This window comes from Pleurodeles waltl, chromosome 5, assembly GCF_031143425.1.
Source record: "Pleurodeles waltl isolate 20211129_DDA chromosome 5, aPleWal1.hap1.20221129, whole genome shotgun sequence".
Taxonomy (NCBI): Eukaryota; Metazoa; Chordata; class Amphibia; order Caudata; family Salamandridae; genus Pleurodeles; species Pleurodeles waltl.
This window is the reverse complement of record NC_090444.1, coordinates 1,122,380,182-1,122,403,289: the sequence shown is the minus strand read 5'-3', so window position 1 is coordinate 1,122,403,289 and position 23,108 is coordinate 1,122,380,182.

The window sequence follows — 23,108 nt, the reverse complement described above, 5'->3', positions numbered from 1 at the left end:
TTATGTGATGGGGCAACTCCTGAGGCACCATGTGTGGCTAATAGGTGAGGCCAAGGTCCCAATACCGTTCACATAGTTGTCTGGGTATAGGGTTGTCCCTAAGGGTTAGTGTGTGTCTAACCGTTGTTGCTCGACATTTGCAGGTGACTGTGGTTACCCCAACCTGACATGGCTACTGACCCCAGTGAGGAATCCCAGGACAAGGGCAGAGGAATGCTACAATGAGGCACATGGACGAACTAGGAGGATAATAGAACGCACCTTCGGCCTCCTGAAGGCCACATTCCGGTGCCTCCATCTGACAGGTGGTTCCCTATACTACTCACCAAAGAAGGTGTGCCAGATAATCGGGCCTGCTGTATGCTGCACAACCTGGCTTTGCGACGCCAGGTGCCTTTTCTGCAGGAGGATGGGCGAGATGGTGGTCTTGTGGCAGCTGTGGAGCCTGTGGACAGTGGAGAAGAGGAGGGAGAAGAAGAGGATATCGACAACCGAAACAACATCATCAGGCAATACTTCCAGTGAGACACAGGTAAGAAGATGTCACTGCTTCCCACATCTCATACTATTGTTGGAGCTAGCATAAGTCTGTCATTTTCACTCAGTGTATGGACCCTGACTTGTCACTTTGACTTCCCATTTCACATATCTAGGTTCCACTTTGTGCCCTCTGCTATGTTTACTCCTGGCCTACAGCTGTGTAACATTGGTATGTGAACAAGTAAATTGACATTGCTATATTCCATAGATATTGCAATTACACATTTGTGAAAGCACAGACTGACTCCAGATTGTTTTGTGATTGAAGTGTGTTTATTCCTGTGCAAAGAAGTTGTAAAATGGGCTGGTGGGGATGGTGGAGGTATGTCCAGTCTATTTGTTTCACAGGTGCATTGACCAAAGGGGCATACGAAGTGGAGCAATGGCAGTTTAAGGATGGACAGGGTGACATTGTGGAACAGAAGGGTGACATTCAGAGGGGTCTTATTTCCTGTCGGGGTCTTGGCAATGTTCTCTTTCTTGTTCCTGGATCTCAGGGACTGTTTGCGGGGTGGTTCTCCATACTCAGGGGGTGGGGTGCTGGTGAGCTGTTGTTCCTGTGGCGGTGCCTCCTGTCCACTAGCGCCAGCGGAGGTGGAGGACTGTTCATCGTCCAGGCTAGAGTCAGGGGCCCGTTGGTGTGCCACTGAGTCCCTCCTGGTGTTGAGAAGGTCTGCCAGCACCCCTGCAATGGTGACCAGGGTGGTATTGATGGACTTCAAGTTCTCCCTGATCCCCAGGTAGTGTTCCTCCTGCAGCCGCTGGGTCTCCTGAAACTTGGCCAGTACCGTGCCCATGGTCTCCTGGGAATGGTGGTAAGCTCCCATCATGTTGGAGAGTGCCTCGTGGAGAGTGGGTTCCCTGGGCCTGACCTCCCCCTGTCGCACAGCAGTCCTCCCAGTTTCCCTGTTATCCTGTGCCTCTGTCCCCTGAACTGTGTGCCCACTGCCACTGCCCCCAGGTCTCTGATCGTCCTGTGTTAGTGGGTTTGCTGGGTTCCCTGTAGTGGTGGACATAGTGCTGATTGACGTGTCCTGGGGACAGAGGGATGGGCCCGCTGGGTGGGTGCTGTGCTGGTGTTTCCTGAGGGGAGAGGCTCTGTGGTGGTTTGTGACTGTGTCAGGGAAACCGACTGTCCCGAGGTTCCTGATGGGCCGGGCTGGTCATCTTGATCCAGGCGTGCAGAGCTGCTGTCATCACTGTGGGTCTCTTCTGTGGGGGGACTGGATATGTCTGGCACCTCCTGTCCGGTGACGTTGGGTATGGGTCCTGTTGGGGTGTAAATGCATAGTTATTGTATGTGTGTGTGCCATTTTGTACAATGGGGGAGTGACCCTATACTCCTGTGCTTGCATTATTGGCTTGGTCCTTGTGTGATTGGTGATTTTCGGGCATGAGTGAGTCTCTGTACTGGACATGCTTTGGTGATAGGTGTCCATGCATTGGTGTTACATGCAGGGCTTGGTTTTGGGATGTGTGGGTTGTGTTAGTGGGGTATCTGTGAGTTGTTGGGGTAATGGGTGTGAGGGTAAGGGTGGCGGTATGTGATGGCATGCAGGTGGGGTGTGGGGGATAAAGTAGTAAAGATTTGCCTTACCAGAGTCCAGTCCTCCTGCTACTCCTTTGAGGCCCTCAGGATACATAATTGGCAAGACTTGCTCCTCCCATGTTGTTAGCTGTGGGGGAGGAGGTGGAGGTCCACCGCCAGTCCTCTGTACAACAATGTGGTGTCTAGATACCACGGAACGTACCTTCCCTCGTGGGTCGTTCCACCTCTTCCTGATGTTATCCCGTATTCATGGATGCTGTCCCACTGCGTTGACCCTGTCAACAATTCTGTGTCATAGCTCCATCTTCTTTGCAATGAGTATCTGCTGCACCTGTGATCTGAATAGCTGTGGCTCTACCCGGACGATTTTTGTCCACCATGACCCTAAGCTCCTCCTCAGAGAACCTGAGTGTCTTTGAGGTGCCATGATGTGGTGTGGGTGTTGTGTGAGGTGGTGTCTGTTGTGATGTGTGAGGGGATGTGTTGGTGTGTGTTGTTTGAGGTGCGTGGATGTTGTGTAAGTGATGGTGTTCTGTGTCTGTGGATGCTGGTGTTGTTTGAGGTAGTCTCTCTCTCTGGCCTTCTTTCTAAATTTTGGTAGTAAAGGTTTGAGGGTGATGTGGGTGTGTGTTTTATATTGGATTGGGTGTGTGGGTGTGGTGTGTGTATGTGTATCAGGTGTGTGTATTACGAATTGTCCAATGTGGTTGTGTTTTGTAAGTGTGTGTGTAGTTTGAACGCAACGGTGTGTAACCGCCAATAGATTACCGCGATTGAATGACCACCCGGTTGATTCGTGGGTCATGATAGTGTGGGCGTATTCCTTTTGGCGTGACGGTGTCGGTTTTGGTATCGCCAGTTAATCACTGACCTTTGGTGTGGTGGGCTTGTGTGGGTGTCTGTATTGTGGCAGATTCCGAGCTGTGGGTCGTAATACCTGTAGAGGAATTCCGCGGTCTGAGAAAACAGGGCTGATTGGAGAGGCCCCCTACATTTTTGCCCCCATTTTCCACTTTTTACTGGTGTTTTCCTGACTCTGATGGTGCCCTGGGTACTGCCAACCAGTCCCAGGGCCTGTGCTCTGTGTAAAATCAATATGCAAATTAGGCTAATTATAATTGGCTAAGTTAACCTACCTATAAGTCCCTAGTATATGGTAGGGCATGCAGGTTTAGTGACCACAGCATAGGTAGTGCACCCATACCTGCACTGCTGAGGTGCCCAGTGGAATTTTAAAGGCAGGCCTGCCTTGCTGGCTGTTTTTAAATTAAAGTTATATGCAAATTCGACTTTGGAATTAAAAGTAGTTTCAAAGTCTCAAACTACCTTATTTTTACATATAAGTCCCCCCTAAGGTGTGCCCTATGTGCCCCTAGGGCTGGGTGCCATGTAACTATAAGCAGGGACCTTAGAAAAATAGTTTTATAAGCCCTGGTGAGGTAAAAACAGCAACATTTGTTTTTCCCTCATTGTAGTGAATGGCCTCCATAGTCTAGAATAGGGAGACTTTACTTTAATTTTAAAAGTCCCCTTAAGTAATGGATACAAAGAGTTTGGTATCACATTAATTGTTATAATAAATCCCACAACTTCGAGTTGTGGGATATAATATAACTTGTTCAGGTAAAGAGTTTTAAACTTTACCTGAAAAATTTCCAATTTCATCCCTGCATTGTTTTTGCTGCTGTGCTCTGATTGGCCAGCCTCTTGCAGCCTGGCCAGGTAGCCTTGATGAGGTGTGAAGTGGCCTGGCTCAGCACAAAGAGATGTGCCTGGGGAAGGAGATCTCCCCTCAACAGATTGTGAAGCAGGAAGGGGGAGGGCTGCCAAACCAGTCTTCAAAGGCAGAGAAGACATTTGGAGCAACCCAGCAACACCCTCACATCCTGCAAACGCAGACAATTAGGTGCCCCCTTGATTAGATTAGGAGAGGGCAGGAGAGGGTGTGTTTATGATTTTTTGCCACACCAGTGGGTGGGCTCAGCCAGATGTAACCTCCAAAAATCAGATTCAACCATGATGGATTTTTTAAGAATGTTGCCTCCTGGGATTGATTTTTGCCACATTTCCCAGGAAGTGGTCATCACAAGGGGAATGACCCTGCACCTGATTGGAGAATCAGGACTCCCCTGCTTTTCACCCAGGAGTAAGGATAACACTGGCAGACCTACACCCACACCTCAGTTCCCTACCACATCCAACAAGGAAGAACCAAAGGAGAAGAAGGACTGCCCTGCTGAGCCCCTGGCCTACACCTGGAACCTGCACTCAGAAGGACTGCACCAGCTGCACACTTGGGCTTCACCACAAGAAGGACTTTGCCTGTCTTCACCTGGTTCAAGGAGAGACTCACTGTTTGCTACAGGTGAAAAATTGCTAACCAGCATCCCCTGCACCAACTCCTGAAGAAATCAACCAGCTGACCACTGCCCAGTGGCCAAAAAGGAGTTTGCGCCAGGTGCATTCTGGGAGTTGTAGTCCGCACTCCCAAGGATCATCTCAGAGCTTCTGGACCCTTGGGGTGAGCGGTGGACCCTAAAGAACCTTAAAAGAACATCTGGGAGAAGCCCCAGAAGTTTGAAGGAGTTTGGAGAACTTTTGAAAAAAAGCTCCATAGAGGGACCCACCCGCTGCGGCAACTCTAGCCGGCTTGCCTCAACTGCGTCCCAGCCTGATTTGCAGGTTCGTCCCGCTGAATAAAATCTCTGAAAAAGAGACTAAGGGGGTCATTCCAACCCTGGCGGTTGGTGTTAAAGCGGCGGCCAACCTGCAAAAAGGCAGGCGGCCAAAAAAATTGAATTCCGACCCTGGCGGGAACCGCCATCACAGCCCGCCACTTTACCACTCCGACCGCCACGGCGGAACAGACAAGCAGCGCGGCGGTCACCGCCAACAGACAGGCGGCAGACAATGTACCGCCCACCCTATCACAACTCACCAATCCGCCACCTTTTCCGGGCGGGAGCCCCGCCGATAAAAACACGCGGAAACAGACTTCGAACGGGAAAACGATCACCTCCATACACCCCACGAGGAATCTGGACAGCATGGAACCTGAACTACACATCCTACCAGCTGTTGTCTACCTGCTCCTCTACCAGGAGCACGAACGCCGGCGCAGAACACAACGGTGAGTACTGCACCTACGACACAGGGGAGGGGGGAGGCAAAAAATTACGGGGACACACATACGCCACACACCCACCCCCACCCTCACCCACTACAACAAACACATCAATGCAGAGCAACAAGTCAGAGTGACACCCCCCAATCCCCCCGGAAGAATGCAAAGACAAAATAAAATGATCATTAAAAATGAAGTATATTATAGCATAATTGAAGTTAAGTGAAATATGAAAATATAAATAAAATATATTACATCATGAACAATATATACATAGGTCAAAAGTCCGGCCCATATTGGCTATCATCCATTGTTCGTGGGCTAATGGGCCTAAACACATGGGCAAAGCCCACACACAAGACCCGATTCCATTGGAGAGAACACTGCAGGGGCATCAGATAGTAAAACGACAGGCACCTCAGGGGGAAGGGAACGGGGGCACCTCAGCCAGTTCAGTCCACGATGCCAGATCCACGAGGAGCCTCCATGTCCACTGTACCATCCTGGGGAGTGCAAAGCCACAGTCTCACAAGTCTCTACAGTGGGTGGGTTGCCCACTGTACCATCCTGGGGAGTGCAAAGCCACAGTCCATCAAGTGGATTACAGACTCCACTGGTTCTGGAGGAGGCATGGTGCCCAGAGTGCTTCGTGAAGCCCTGGCCGACACAGATCCGGCCCTGCCAATGGGCCAGCGGTGCTTGAGATGAAGGGCCCAGCGGAGTGGTGCTTGACAGGAAGGGCCCAGCGGAGCGGTGCTTGACAGGAAGGGCCCAGCGGAGCGGTGCTTGACAGGAAGGGCCCAGCGGAGCGGTGCTTGAGATGAAGGGCCCAGCGGAGTGGTGCTTGCCATGGCGGAGCCCTGTTCAGCGGTGCTTGTCACGGCGGGGCCCTGTTCGGCGGTGCCTGCCACGGCGGGGCCATGTTCAGCGGTGCTTGTCACGGCGGGGTCCTGTTCGGCGGTGCCTGCCACGGCGGGGCCCTGTTCAGCGGTGCTTGTCACAGCGGGGCCCTGTTCAGCGGTGCCTGCCACGGCGGGGCCCTATTCAGCGGTGCCTGTCACAGCGGGGCCCTGTTCAGATGTGCTCGTCACGGCGGGGCCCTGTTCAGCGGTGCCCATCCCGGGGGCGCCCTGTTCAGCGGTGCTCGTCACGGCGGGGCCCTGTTCGGCGGTGCCTGCCACGGCAGGGCCCTGTTCAGCGGTGCTTGTCATGGCGGGGCCCTGTTCAGCGCTGCTTGTCATGGCGGGGCCCAGTTCGGCGGTGCTTGACATGTGTTCCCAGGGAACCAGATTGGGCCAATATTTTCCGCTCAGTCGCCATCCGACCTTTCGCTTGCGGGGCCCTCCTGTGCTGGAGTCCTGGGCCCGTGGGTGTCCTCCTTCACACCCGAAATGGGGCTGGTGGGGCCCTCCTGGGCAACTCGCCTGCTGCCGGAAATGTCCGCCCTGCTGCCCTTGCCCTCCTTCGCCAATTCTCTGGGGCCTTTGCCTCCCTTTGTGGATGTGCCAGGTGACGGTGCCAGGGTATTGCCTTTGGGGGCTGCCGTCTCTGGCCTCTCGCGCCGGCCCTTCCCTTTTTTAGTTTTTTTCCCAGGGGGTGGGCTGGCTGTCCCCTTGCTGCTGGCCGATGTTGCTGCCCTAGAAGCTGGTGGACTCCAATAGCCCTGGACTATGGTCCTTGTAGGTGCAGGGCTTGTGGTGGCTGAGGTGCTGTTTGGACTCTTACGAGATGGAGGGGTGGGTCAGGTGATGCAAAGAGGTTAATTTTGGAGAGGAAAAACTTTTTAGGAGCAGTGGGAAGGGTAGGTGCAGTGGGTATGGGAGTGGAGGAAGAGGATGTGGTTGTAGGAGAGTCAAGTGTGCTGTCTTTGGGTGCAGGTGCTTGTGACGGAGGCTGTCGTGAGGTGGATGGCTGTTGGGTGGGTGGCTGCCTGCGTTTGTGTGGTTTGGAAGAGGGGGTGACAGACACACTGGGAGAGGACACAGGGGACGTGTAAATGGCAGTGGGGGTGGTGACTGCACGTGTGCAGAGTGTTCTGGTGGGTGTGCTGGTGATGGACGTACTGGCTGATGGTGGTGTGCATGCAGGTTTGAGTGGAGACGTCACAGGGAGGTAGGAGGGAGATGAGGAGGAGGGGGACACAGAGGAGGCAGTGGCTGTTGGCATGTCTGCATGTGGATGTTGCATGTGTGAATGCTTGTGTGATCTGTGGTGCTTATGTCTGGATGAGCTGCCCTTGGGTGTTGATGTGTGTGCAGGCTGGTCTGTAGGTGTGTCTGGGATAGGCAGAGGAACAGGGGAGTGGGACTGGGATGAGGAAATTGGAGGGAGGAGGCAGGAGACAGGGACAATGGCTGCCGTCAGTGCTGAGGCCAGAGCGTTGAACGATCGCTGATGGGCAGCCTGACCCGAATGAATGCCCTCCAGGTATGCATTGCTCCGGTGCACCTCCCTTTCTACACCCTCGATGGCATTCAGAAGGGTAGACTGCCCAACAATGAGTGTCTGGAGGAGGTCAATGATCTCCTCACTGAGGGCAGCAGGGGTAACTGGGGCAGGGCCTGAGGTGCCTGGGGCAAAGGAGATGCCCGCCTTCCTGGGCAAGCGGGCACGGGGCGAACACTGAGGGGCTACTTGGAGGGCGGAGCTGGTGCGCGGGTTGGCGGCTGTACCTGTTGTAGTGGTGGGCACGGATGTTGCTGCCACCACAAGGGAGCTCCCTTCCGAGGACGTGTCTGTGTCGCTGACGTCTCCACGGGTCCCCGTTGTGGAGCTCCCCTCGCCCTCCGTCTCACTGGTGAACTCGGAGTCGGTTGCATGCCCCTCCGGGGCCATGTGAGATGCAGCTCCCTCGTGCTCCGATGCCACTTTTCCTCCGCCTGATGATGCTAATGTTGAGTGCATGCATTGGCGACACCGTTGGCGGAGAGGACAGACACAGAAGCCCCCTGCACTACGCCGCGCACTCGGTGTACACTACTCAATTATTGTGACTTGGCCTACAAGCCTATGGACGACAACTGCACACATAGGTGACCCAGGGCGATGGATAGCTGTACTTAGCACCCTACAGAGGTGGGGGGCGGGGGCACAGGGCCATGCCTTACGGAGGGGACCAGCCTACAGAAGTCGCCCTGGCCTAGAGATACCCACAGCCCTCCTCCCCCACCCAGACACCTCCACTGTGCGCTAACATAGCAGAATGTGCTGGTACTCACCCCCTTGTGTCTGCTGTGATGTCCTCACGCGCCCATCCAAATCGGGGTAGGCCACCGCCAGGATCCGGGACATCAGGGGGGTCAATTGACGGGAGCCACCCCTCCTACGTTGGGAGGCCATCCCCAGCAGAGCCTCCGCGGTCTTCCTGCTCCCGCGGCGGATGTCCTCCCACCTCTTGCGGCAGTGGGTGCCCCGTCTGTTGTGGACCCCCAGGGTCCGGACGTCCTTGGCGATGGCACGCCAAATGTCGATCTTCTGATGGGCGCTGACCTATGTGACATGGACAGGGTGGGAAAAAAAATATCATCATTTTCTGCATGGTCGATGTGAGTGGCCCCCCCCCCAACCTTCCCATATGGCACATGCTCTCATCTGTTGTGCGATGCATGCCTCATTCGCTCCCCTCCCCACCATCTTTCATCAACCCCACTCAACACAGGCATTGCCCACAAATCATGGTCCCAGTGTACTTACCTGTTGGTCTGGAGGACCGTAGAGTAACGCATACTGGGGGAAGACCCCATCCACAAGTTTCTCCAATTCCTCAGATGTGAAGGCAGGGGCCCTTTCCCCAGTCGCAGCAGCCATTGTATCTTCCAGACCGAGGTCACAGCAGCACTTGCAGTATAGGTCCTCTCCTGTGGATGATCAGGTTTCGAGTGATTAAGCAGATAGAAGATGGCGTTCACGCCCGCGGCGGTGCGTACCGCCGGCGCACATCGTCATTGGCTCCTGAGACCCATAGGGTTCAATGTTAACCAATGCTGCTTTGCGCCGCGGTCTTCGACCGCCTACCGCCACGGTGTGCCATGCCAGCGCATTGACCTCACATCCCATTGTCACACTTCACAGGTCAGGCAGTCGCCATTTCAAGGGCCCACATGGCTTAATTTGTACTGTGTCACACAGGCCTAGGCCTTGCATTGCCACTCATACAAGCCATTCAATGCATAGCGAATCGTGTTCTGTGCAAGCTGTGGTTACGTACCTGTGGGTTGCTTGACTCTGTGCTCCATGTTGTCCTTCCTAGGCACCGTCCGCTGGGACTTGCGAGGAGATGGAGGAATGTTCCTGTGTACAGACCGCTGGTGGACCTGTCGACAATGGAAGAAAGACATGTCATACTGACATACAGACTTGATCGAGCCACTATACAGGAACTGTGTGCCCAGCTGGAGCCAGACCTGATGTCCCCCATTCGCCAACCCACAGGGATTCCCCCTCTGGTGCAGGTTCTGTCAGTACTCCATTTTCTGGCAAGTGGATCATTCCAAACAACAGTGGCCATATCATCAGGGATGTCTCAGCCTATGTTTTCTAAGGTTTTGTCCAGAGTGTTGTTTGCCCTGATGAAATACATGCGGAGATACATTGTTTTCCCTGAGGTGGGCGATTTGGCTACAGTGAAGGGTGATTTCTATGCCCTTGGCCATATCCCCAACATCATTGGTGCCATTGATGGGACCCATGTGGCTTTGGTTCCCCCCAGTGAAAGTGAGCAGGTGTACAGGAACAGAAAAAGTTATCATTCGATGAATGTCCAGGTGGTCTGTTTGGCTGACCAATACATCTCCCATGTAAATGCCAAGTTCCCTGGGTCAGTGCAAGACGCGTACATCATGCGAAACAGCAGCACCCCTTACATGATGGAACAGCTACAGAGACACCGTGTGTGGCTAATTGGTGACTCTGGTTACCCCAACCTGTCTTGGCTACTGACCCCAGTGAGGAATCCCAGGACAAGGGCAGAGGAACGGTACAATGAGGCCCATGGGCGTACTAGGAGGGTGATCGAGCGGACCTTCGGCCTCCTGAAGGCCAGGTTTAGGTGCCTGCATATGACAGGTGGATCCCTAATGTACTCACCAAAGAAGGTGTGCCATATCATCATGGCCTGCTGTATGCTTCACAACCTGGCTTTGCGACGCCAGGTGCCTTTCCTGCAGGAGGATGGTCCAGATGGTGGTGTTGTAGCAGCTGTGGAGCCTGTGGAGAGTGAAGAGGAGGAAGACGACGGGGACAACACAGACAACAGGGACACAGTGATACAACAGTATTTTCAGTAGCACACAGGTACGAATCAACCCCGCCATTTTACATTTACTTAAAGTCTCCTGCCTCTCTACTGTATGTGTTTCCCCCAGTTCCTGTTAACTGAGTTGTGACTTTCCCTTCCGTTTTCAGAGCTCTGGGCCCCACTGCGTGACCTCTGCTTTGTTTGCCCATGGACTACAGCTGTGTGACAGTGGTATGTTGTCATCACAATGTAACTGAACATTTTGGCACCGTTATGTCTAATACATTTGTTCAAAATACAAGCAGACTCCAGATTTTTTAAGTGCAATAAGTGATTTTATTAAAGTGCTAAATTTAGGGACATGATTGTAAAACGGTGATGGTGGAGTAATGTCCATGGCAGAGTCCAGTTTTCAATCTCACAGGTGCATTGTCCATATGCCTGTGGAAGGATGGAGCAGGGGCAGTTTAAGTTTGGACAGGGTGACAATGTGGGACAGTGGGATGACATCAGGGGGTATCGTTTGCTGGCGGGGGTCTTGGCATCCTACTCTGTCTTCTTGTGAGATCTCAGGTACCGCTTGCAGGGTGGTTCTTCTTCTGCAGGAGGTGGGGTTCTGGTGGCCTGTCGTTGTGTGGGGGCCTCCTGTCCACTAGCGCCGGCGGAGGTGGTAGGCTGTTCCTGGTCCAGGCTAGTGACAGGGGCCCTTTGTGGTGCCACATGGTCCCGCAAGGTGGTGACTATCTGGTTAAGGGCCACGACGATGGTCCCCATTGCGGAACTAATGTTTCTCAGCTCCTCTCTGAACCCCATGTACTATTCCTCCTGCAGTACCTGGATCTTCTGGAACCTGGCGAGTACCGTAGCCATCGTCTCCTGGGAGCGGTAGTATGCTCCCATGATGGAGGAGAGGGCCTCTTGGAGAGTCGGTTCCCTGGGCCTGTACCCCCCCTGTCGCACAGCAGCCCTCCCAGTTCCCCTGTTTCCCTGGGCCTCTGTCCCCTGGACCGTGTGCCCACTACCACTGCCCCCAGGTCCCTGTTGTTGTTGGGGTGGTGGGTCAACCTGGGTGCCCTGTAGTGGTGAACACACCGCTGATTGACGTGTCCTGCAGACAGAGGCATGGGCCCGCTGGGTGGGAGCTGTGCTGGTGTTCCCAGAGGGGGTTAGGTCTGCTGTAGCATGTGGCTGTCTGTGGGGAACCGACTGTCCCGAGGTCCCCGATGGGCCGGGCTGGTCATCTGGGTCCAGGGAGACAGAGCTGCTGTCATCACTGGGGGCCTCTTCTGGGGGTGGGATGGACATCTCTGGACCCTCCTGGGCAGTGTGCTGGCGTTCGGGTCCTGCAGGGGTATAAGAGTATGGTTATTGCTTCTGTGTGTGCCATTTCGTGTAATGGGTGGGTGGCCGTGTACCCCAGTGCTGGCATTCCCTTGTGGGGGCTTTTGTGACGGTGGCTTGTGGGGGAGATGGGTATGTGCAGTGGGCATGCTTTGGTGATGGGTGTCCATGCTTTGGGGAGGCATGCAGGGCTAGGTTTTGGGATGGGTGGGTTGTAATGGTGAGGCATTTGCAAGGAGTTGGTGTGATGGGGGTGGGGGTATGATTTGGCATGCAGGTGGGGTGGGGGGAATGAAGTGGTGAAGATTTGACTTACCAGAGTCCATTCCTCCGCCACTCCTGCGAGGCCCTCAGGATGCAGGATGTGCAAGACTTCCTCCTCCCATGCTGTGAATTCTGGGGGAGTAGGTGGGGGTCCGCCACCAGTCCGCTGTACTGCGATGTTGTGCCTTGATATCATGGAACGCACCTTCCCCCGTAGGTCGTTCCACCGCTTCCTGATGTCGTCCCGATTTCGTGGATGCTGTCCCACAGCGTTGACCCTGTCCACTATTCTGCTCCATAGCTCCATCTTCCTGGCAATGGTGGTGTGCTGCACCTGTGCCCGAAGAGCTGGGGCTCTACACAAACTATTTCCTCCACCATGACCCTGAGTTCGGCGTCGGAGAACCTGGGGTGTCTCTGGGGTGCCATGGGGTGGTGTGGATGTGTTGTAGAGTGTGGTGAGTGTGGTGGTGTATGGTGTTTTGTGCGTGGAAATTGTGTGGGTGATGTTGTGATTTGCCTCTGTGTGATGGTCTACTCTATGCTGTGCTGACTCTCTCTGTCCTTCAGTCGCAATTGTGGTCGTAAGGGTTTGTGGGTGATGTGGGTGTGTGTTTTATATTTAATTGGGTGTGTGGGAGTGGTGTGTGTATGTATCTCAGGTGTGTGTATTTTGAATTGTCCAATGTGGTAGTGTTTTGTAAAGGTGTGTGTATTTTGACCGCGGCGGTGTGTACCGCCAATGGAATACCGCGGTTGAAAGACAGCTGCGGGGATTTGTGGGTCGGAATGGCATGGGCGTATTTCTGTTGGCGTGATGGTGGAGGTTTGGTCATCGCCAGTTTTTCGCTGGCCGTTGCTGTGGCGGACTTTTGTTGATGTTGGGTTTTTGGCGGTTTGCCAGTTGCGGGTCAGAATGACCGTGGCGGTTTACCGCGGCAGTGTTATGGTGGTCTTCTGACCGGCGGTAAGCGCCTTTTACCGCCGAGGTCAGAATGACCCCCTAAGTCCGAAGGTAAAAAGTTGACCGGGACCTCCCAGCCAGCATATCCGAGGAAGGCTCCAAGGACGTCGGATCAAGATCCAGGTTTACCCCGGTCGAAGGATTTTCACCTCAAAAAAACGACTAAGTCCGAAGGTAAAAATCTCCACCGAGGATTCCCGCGACCCGTATCTGGAGAAGAGTTCCAGGAGGTCGGATTGGACTAGCAGGTTCGTCCCGCTGAAGAAAATCTTCAGAAAAGAGACTAAGGTGGTCATTACAACATTGGCTGTAAAAGCCGCTTACCGCCGTGCAGAAGACCGCCAACACACCGCCGCGGCCGCTGAAATCCGCCACAGCTATTATGACCCACATCCCGAAATCCGACAAAATTCAGACACCCACACAAGTCCGCCACACCAAAGGTCAGTGATAAACTGGCAAAAACAAAACCTCAACCGTCACGCCAACAGAAATACGCCCATGCTATCACGACCCACGAATCCACGCGGCGGTCTTTCAGCCATGGTATTCCATTGGCGGTACACACCGCCACGCTCAAAATACACACACATCTCCAAAACACCACCACATTGGACAATTCGAAAGACACACACCTGAGACACATACACACACCACTTCCACACACTCAATACTATTAAAACACACACCCACATCACCCACAAACCCCTACGACAACAATTGAGAACGAAGCACAGAGAGAGACACCACCATCCACAAACTAGCAGCCACAGATACTCAACACCATCACCCACACTACTTCCACTCACAAAACACCACACACCACTACATATCACCACACTTATCACCACATACACCACCCCACACATCACCTACACCACCCCATGGCACGGCAAAGACACCCCAGTTTCTCTGAGGAGTTGCTCAGGGTCATGGTGGAGGATATCGTACGGGTAGAGCCACAGTTATTTGGCTCACAGGTGCAGCACACCTCCATTGCTAGGAAGATGGGGCTATGGAGAAGAATAGTCGACAGGGTCAACGCAGTGGGACAGCACCCAAGAAATCGGGAAGACATTAGGATGAGGTGGAACGACCTACGGGGGAAGGTGCGTTCCGTGGTCTCCAGACACAACATTGCGGTACAGCGGACTGGCGGCGGACCCCCACCTCCTCCCCCACAACTAACAACATTGGAGGAGCACGTCTTGACAATAATGCATCCTGAGGGCCTCGCAGGAGTCGGTGGAGGAATGGACTCTGGTAAGTCAAATCTTAACTATCATATCCCCCACCCTACCTGCATGCTATCACAGACCCCCACCCTCGCCCCCACCCCTATCACTCCAACTTCTCACAAATGTACCAATATCACAAACCACACATCCCAACACCAAGCCCTGCATGCAAAAACAAAGCATGGACACCCATCACTAAAGCATGCCCACTGCACATACCCATAACACCCCCCTCAACCCTCATCACACAAGCCCACACACAGGAATGCCTGCACTGGGGTACACGGTCACCCACCCATTGCACACCATGAAACACACAGATGCAATAATCATGCCTTTCCACCCCAGCAGGACCACTACCCAACGTGACCAGAAAGGAGGGTCCAGACATCTCCACCCTACCAACAGAAGAGGCCCACAGTGATGACAGCAGCTCTGTCCAACTGGACCTAGATGACCAGCCCGGACCATCGTGGGCCTCGGGACAGTCGGTTCCCCTCACACAGGCACAGCCCACCACAGACCTTCCACCCTCTGGTAACACCAGCACAGCACCCACCCAGCGGGCCCATACCTCCGTCCCCAGGACACGTCAATCAGCTGTGTGTCCACCACTACAGGGAACCCAGGATGACCCACCACCCCAACAACAGGGACCTGGGGGCAGTGGTAGTGGGCACATGGTCCAGGGGACGGAGGCACAGGAACACAGGGGAACTGGGAGGGTTGCCGTGCGACAGGGGGCGGACAGGCGTAGGGAACCCACTCTCCACGAGGCCCTCTCCTCCATCATGGGAGCATACCACCACTCCTAGGAGACGATGGCAACGGTCCTGGCCAAGTTTCAGGAGACCCAGCACCTGCAGGAGGAACAGTATATGGGCTTCAGGGAGGTACTCAGAACCATCAGCACCACCCTGGGCACCATCGTAGGGGTGCTGAAGGAGATACTCAACACCAGGAGGGACACTGTGGCACTCCAAGGGGCCCCTGACACTAGCCAGGACGATGAACTGCCCACCACCTCCGCCGGCGCTAGTGGACAGGAGGCACTGCCACAGGACCACCACACCAGCACCCCACCCCCTGCAGACGGAGAACCACCCCGCAAGCGGTCGCTGAGAACCAGGAACAAGACAGAGCATGATGGCAAGACCCCCGCCAAGAAATAAGACCACCCTGATTGTCATCCTATTGTCCCACTTTGTAACCCTGTCCATCTTGGAACTGCCCCAGCTCCACTTCCTATGGCCATATGGGCAATGCACCTGTGAGACTCATAGACTGGACTCTGCCATGGACAGTCCTCCACCATCACCCCTCACCATTTTACAACCCCCCTCCAATATTTAGTACTTAAATAAACACCCTTGAAGCACAAAACAACCTGGAGTCAGTCTGTGATTTAGAAAATGTATTATAGCAATGACAGTGACAAAATGCGTTCTCAAATGCAATGTCAACATACCTATGTCACACATCTCAAGTCCATGAGGAATCTAAGCAGATGACACACGTTGGAAACCACACCTGTGAAACCGTAATAGAAACGTACAACTCAGTTACCATATACTGGTTGAAATCGACAGACAGGATAGAGGTAGAAGTGTGAAAGTACTTGTAGTAGGCAGGAATGTATTCTCACCTGTGTGTCACTGGAAATATTGCTGGATAACTGAGTCCCTGTTGTCAATGTCTTCTTCCTCTGCTTCCTCCTCATCACTGTCCACAGGCTCCACAGCTGCCACAACACCGTCATCTGGACCACCCTCCTGCAGAAAAGGCACCTGGTGTCGCAAAGCGAAATTGTGAAGCATACAGCAGGCCACGATGATCTGGCACACCTTCCTTGGTGAGTAGAATAGGGGACCCCCTGTCATATGGAGGTACCTGAACCTGGCCTTCAGGAGGCCGAAGGTGCGTTCGATCACCCTCCTAGTCCGCCCATGGGCCTCATTGTAGCGTTCCTCTGCCCTGGTCCTGGGATTCCTCACTGGGGTCAGTAGCCATGACAGGTTGGGGTAACCAGAGTCCCCTAATAGCCACACCCGGTGCCTCTGGAGATGACCAATCACATAAGGGATGCTGCTATTCCGCAGGATGTAGGCGTCATGCACTGAGCCAGGGAACATAGCATTTACCTGGGAGATGTGCTGGTCTGCCAAACATACCATCTGTACATTCATCGAATGATAACTCTTCCGGTTTCTGTACACCTGTTCACTCCTGTGGGGGGGACCAGAGCTACATGGGTCCCATCAATGGCACCTATGATGTTAGGGATATGTCCAAGGGCATTGAAGTCACCTTTCACTGTAGGCAAATCCTCTACCTGAGGGAAAACGATGTAGCTCCGCATGTGTTTCAGAAGGGCAGACAACACTCTGGACAACACGTTGGAAAACATAGGCTGGGACATCCCTGATGCCATGGCCACTGTTGTTTGAAATGACCCACTTGCAAGGAAATGGAGCACTGATAGCACCTGCACTTGAGGGGGGATTCCTGTGGGATGGCGGATTGGTGACATCAGGTCTGGCTCCAACTGGGTACACAGTTCCTGGATTGTGGCACGGTCAAACCTGTAGGTGATGATCAAATGTCGCTCCTCCATTGTCAACAGGTCCACCAGCGGTCGGTACACCGGAGGATTCCACCATCTCCTCACATGTCCCAGCGGACGGTGCCTAGGAAGGACAACAGAGGCCACAGAGTCAAACAACTCAGAGGTATGTACCCACAGTCTACACAGAACACGAAACATAATCCAAAAAGTTGCCTGTATGTGTGTTGAGTCTAGGCCTAGGTATGTGTGACGCAGTTGAAAATGAAGCCATGTGGGCCCCTGAAATGGCGGCTGCCTGACCTCTAAAGTGGGACAATGGGATGTGAGGTAAATGCGCTGGTGTTGTACACCGTCGCAGTAGGCGGTCGAAGAACGCGGCGCAATGCTGCATTGGTTAACATTGGACCATATGGGTCCCAGGAGCCAATGACGAAGTGTGCCGGCGGTGATGGTACGCACCGCCGCGGATGTGACCGCCATTTTCTATCTGTTCAATCACTCGAGACCTGATCTTCGACAGGAGAGGACCTACACTGCAAGTGCTGCTGTGACCTCGGTCTGGAAGAGACAATGGCTCGAGCGGCTGGGGAAGGGGCCCCTGCCTTCACTGCACAGGAGTTGGAGAAGCTCGTGGACGGGGTCCTCCCCCAGTACACGCTACTCTACGGTCCTCCAGACCAACAGGTAAGTACACAGGGAGCACGTTGTATGGGCTATGCCTGAGTGGAGAGGGCTGGTTGTAAGAATGAAGGGGCCACGGTTCTGCGTGCATTTTGGACTGTGAGTGCATGTGCCACATGGCAAGGGTAGGGATGTGGGCCACTCACTTCAACAGTGCAGTTGCTAATGACTTCTCTTCTTCCCCTGTAGATTTCATTTAGGTCAGCGCCCACCAGAAGAAGGATATTTGACGTGCCATCGCCAAGGACGTCCGGACCCTGGGGGTCCACCACAGGCGGAGCACCCACTGCCGGAAAAGATGGGAGGACATTCGCCGCCGGAGCAAGAAGACGGCGGAGGCTCAGCTGGGGATGGCCTCCCAATGTGGGAGAGGTGCCCGTCGCACCATGACCCCTCTGATGTTCCGGATCCTGGCGGTGGCCTACCCGGAGTTGGATGGGCGCTTGAGGGCATCACAGCAGACACAAGGGGGTGAGTACAAGACCAACCTGTAGATTGGATGAAACTTAGCCGTCTGAAACTGAACTCAGACAAAACAGAAGTCCTCATCCTCGGAAACACCCCGACCGCCTGGGACGACTCCTGGTGGCCCACGGCCCTTGGCACCGCACCAACCCCCTCAGACCAAGCATGCAACCTCGGTTTCATCCTGGACCCACTGCTCACCATGACCAAACAAGTCAACGCCGTATCATCCTCCTGCTTCCTCACCCTCCGCATGCTCCAAAAGATCTTCCGTTGGATCCCCGCCGACACCAGAAAGACCGTGACCCACGCCCTCGTCACGAGCCGCCTGGACTACGGCAACACCCTATATGCAGGAACCACTGCTAAACTACAGAAACGTCTGCAACAAATTCAAAACGCCTCCGCCCGCCTCATCCTCGACATACCCCGCAACAGCCACATCTCCGCCCACCTGAGACACCTGCACTGGCTTCCCGTCAACAAAAGGATCACCTTCCAACTCCTCACCCACGCACACAAAGCCCTCCACAACAAGAGACCCGAATACCTCAACCGTCGCCTCAGTTTCTACACACCCACCCGTCAACTTCGCTCCGCCAACCTCGCTCTCGCCACCGTCCCTCGCATCCGCCGCACCACAGCAGGTGGGAAATCCTTCTCCTACCTGGCGGCCAAAACATGGAATTCCCTCCCCACCAACCTCAGGACCACCCAGGACCATTCCGCATTCCGGAGGCAACTCAAGACCTGGCTCTTCGAGCAGCAGTAACCCCTTCTCCCTAGCGCCTTGAGACCCGCACGGGTGAGTAGCGCGCTTTATAAATGTTTATGATTTGATTTGATTTCATTTCATTCTGCGGACTTTGCACGCAGTGAAGGTGTCTGGGTGGGGGAGGAGGGCTGTGGGTTCCTCTAGGCCAGGGAGAGTTCCGTAGGCTAGGCCCCTCCATAATGCAGACCATGTGGCACTCCGCCCCACCTCTGTAGAGTGCCAAGTACAGGTATACATGCCCCTGTGTCATCTATGTGTGCAGATGTTGACCATAGCCATGTAGGCCATATCCCAGGAACTGCATCTGTAGAGCCCAACAGCGCGGCGTAGTGCAGGGGGCTGCTGTTTCTGTATTGTCTGCCAACGGTAGCGGTAAGCCCTGCACTCAACCTGTCTTTCTTCTGTCGTCCCCCCCCTTTTTGTGGTCTCCCTGTTCTTGTGTGCATCAGCATCATCAGGCGGAGGTACAGTGGCACCGGAGCACGAGGGAGCTGCATCCCACATGGCCATGGAGGGCCACACCACGGACTCAGAATACACCAGTGGGACGGAGGGCAAGGGGAGCTTCACGGCGGGGACAGGATCAGCAACCAGCGACACGGACTCGTCCTCCGATGGGAGCTCCCTTGTGGTGGCGACAAAATCTGTGCCCCCCACTTCTACAGGTACAGCCACCACCCCCCCTACCAGCACTGACCTCCCAGCAGCCCCTCAGCCTCCGCCCCGTGCCCTCTCACCCAGGAGGGTGGGCATCACCTTTGCCCCAGGCACCTCAGCCCCTGCCCCTGTCACCTCTGCTGCCCTCAGTGAGGAGGCCATTGTCCTCCTCAGGTCACTCACTGTTGGGCAGTCTACCATTTTGAATGCCATCCAGGGTGTAGAAAGGGATTTGCAACACACTAATGCATTCCTGGAGGGCATTCATTCTGGTCAGGCTGCCCTTCATCGAACCCTGCAAACTCTGGCCTCAGCACTGATGGCAGCCATTGTCCCTGTGTCTAGCCTCCCCCCTCCAAGTTCCTCCACCCAGACCCAATCCCCTGTACCCCTGCCTATCCCAAGCACACCATCAGACCAGCATGCACACACCTCACCACACAAGGGAAGCTCATGCAAACATAAGCACCACACATCTACAGGCACTCACGCAAGCATCACACACATACAGACACACCAACATCCACTGCCTCCACTGTGTCCCCCTCCTCGTCGTCTCCCTCCCAGTCTCGTCTACACTCTCACCTGCATGCACTACCACTACAGCCACTAGGTCCTGCACCAGCACACCCACCACCACACCCCGCTCACATACACTCACCACCCCCACTACCATTTACACGTCCCCTGTGTCCTCTCCCAGTGTGTCTGTGACGCCCCCTCCCAAAGTACACAAACGCAGGCACACACCCACCCAACATACATCCACCTCACGACAGCCTCCAGCACATGCACCTGCTCCCAAAGCCACAAAAGTTACAACTCCTGCAACCACCTCCTCTTCCTCCACTCCCAGACCTCCTCCAGCTACCCGTCCCAGTGTTCCTAAGAAACTTTTCCTGACCAAGCTTGACCTCCTTCCCACCCCCCCCTCCAATTCATAGGTCCCGTACTAGCACCTCAGCCAAAAAATCTCCGGGACCAGTGGTGCCTGTTGTTAGAGGTATGTGGAGTGCACCGGGCACCAGGGCAGCCAGTGTGGCACGGAGCCACAGCACAGCCAGTCCCCCCCCTGTGAAGCACCAGAAGTTGGACAGTGCCCGGCGGGAGTGGGCGAAGACTTCAGCCAGCAAAGCCGCTCACAAGGGTCCCAGGGGGAGTATCCACTCAGCTGTAACTCCTCCCAAGGTGGGGAAGGGGCAGAAGAAATCGCCAAAGTCTGGGAGGAGCAGCACGGCGTAGAAGACCGCCATCATCCCCACTGCCCAGGAGGCCACCGCCAGCCCAATCGTCACTGGCCAGGAGGCCACCGCCAGAGTCAGTGCCCAGGAGGGCAGCCCAATCGTCAGTGGCCAGGAGGCCACCGTCAGAGTCAGTGGCCAGGAGGGCAGCCCAATCGTCAGTGGCCAGGAGGCCACCGCCAGCCACAGACCAGCTGCTCAGGAGGGCCCCGGCAGCCACAGCCCAGCTGCCCAATGAAGGACCGCCAGCCCCAGCCCAGCTGGGCAATGAAGGACCGCCATGGCAAGCACCGCTGAACAGGGCAAGCACCGCTGAACAGGGCAAAGACCGCCAAGGCAAGCACCGCTGAACAGGGCAAGCACCGCTGAACAGGGCAAAGGGGCAAGCACCGCTGAACAGGGCAAAGACCGCCATGGCAAGCACCGCTGAACAGGGCAAGCACCCCTGAACAGGGCAAAGACCGCCATGGCAAGCACCGCTGAACAGGGCAAAGACCGCTGAACAGGGAAAGGACCACTGAACAGGGCAAGGACCGCCAAGTCAAGCACCGCTAGCCCATGAGCGGCAGGGGCAGTGACGCAACTGAGACCGTCACGGGGAGAGTGATGCAGCCTGGGCACCAGTCCCCCTCCAGAACCAGTGGAGACATGCATCCACTCAGTCTGTCCTGCACAGGATGAAGCACTCTGGGCACCAGTCCCCCTCCAGAACCAGTGGAGAGATCCATCCACTCAGTCTGTCCTGCACAGGATGAAGCACTCTGGGCACCAGTCCCCCTCCAGAACCAGTGGAGAAAGGCATCCACTCAGTCTGTCCTGCACAGGATGAAGCACTCTGGGCACCAGTCCCCCTCCAGAACCAGTGGAGACATGCATCCACTCAGTCTGTCCTGCAGAGGATGAAGCACTCTGGGCACCAGTCCCCCTCCAGAACCAGTGGAGAGATCCATCCACTACCTCTGTCCTTCACAGGATGAAGCACTCTGGGCACCAGTCCCCCTCCAGAACCAGTGGAGACATGCACCCACTCAGTCTGTCCTTCACAGGATGAAGCACTCTGGGCACCAGTCCCCCTCCAGAACCAGTGGAGAGATCCATTCACTCAGTCTGTCCTGCACAGGATGAAGCACTCTGGGCACCAGTCCCCCTCCAGAACCAGTGGAGAGATCCATCCACCCAGTCTGTCCTGCACAGGATGAAGCACTCTGGGCACCAGTCCCCCTCCAGAAACAGTGGAGAAAGGCATCCACTCAGTCTGTCCTGCACAGGATGAAGCACTCTGGGCACCAGTCCCCTTCCAGAACCAGTGGAGACTGTTCTCCACTTGAGAGACTGTGGATTTGCACTCCCCAGGATGGAACAGTGGGAAAACCACCCACTGTAGAGACTTGAGAGACTGTAGCTTTGCGCTCCCCAGGATACATCAATGGGCATGGAGCCCCCTCGTGGATCTGGCGTGCTGCACTCATCCGGCTGAGGTGCCTCCCCTTCCCTTCCCCCTGAGGTGCCTGTTGTATTTGTGTCTGATGCCCCAGCAGTGTTCTCTCCGTTTCTGGTCAGGTATCTTGTGTGGGCCTCGCCCATGCATTTTGGGCCCAGTGGTCCACGGACAATGACTTGTGCATTACCTGCACTACTATTCGTGGTGTATATTTTGTTTAATGTGTATATATATATATATGTCTATATTGGTAACTGTATCTTGATATATTACAATGGTTCCACTCATTTCCTTTGGTCTTTGCATTCTTCCGGGGGGGTTGGGGGTTGTTACTGTAATGTCTGGATATGCATTGGTGTGTGTGTTGTAGTAGGTGAGGTTGGGGGTGGTGGTCTTGCGTTTGTGTGTCCCTGTCTTTTGCCTCCCCCTCCCCTATGTCGTAGGTGCAGTACTCACCGTTGTCTTTGCCGCCGGCGTTGATGATCGTCGTACAGGAGCAGGAAGACTAGTGCAGGAAGTATATGGAGTTCCGGCTCCATGGTGTCCTCCTACCTCGTGGAGTGGGTAGTGGTGAGCGTTTTCCCTTTGAAATGGCTGTTTCTGCCGTGTTTTTATCCGCGGTGAATCCGCCCTGGAAAAGGTGGCGGATTGGTAGGTTGTGATACTGTGGGTGGTACATTGTCTTCCGCCTGTCTGTTGGCGGTGACCGCCGCGCTGTTTGTTTGTACCGCCATGGCGGTCGGAGTGTTAAAGTGGCTGTCTTTGTTGGCGGTTTCCGCCACGGTCATAATTCCCATTTTTTTACCGCCGGCCTGTTTGCGGTCTTACCGCCGCTTTAACACCATCCGCCAGGGTTGTAATGACCCCCTAAGTCCGAAGGTAAACTTTTGACCGAGGTCTCCCGCGAGCTGTAGCCAAGCAGGGCTCCATCGCGGTCGGCCTTAAACTTTGACTTTGCCCCGGTCGAGGTGCAACCAGATGACCCGATTGGCACTTTTTTTTCTAGGCGCAAAAAAATAATAATTC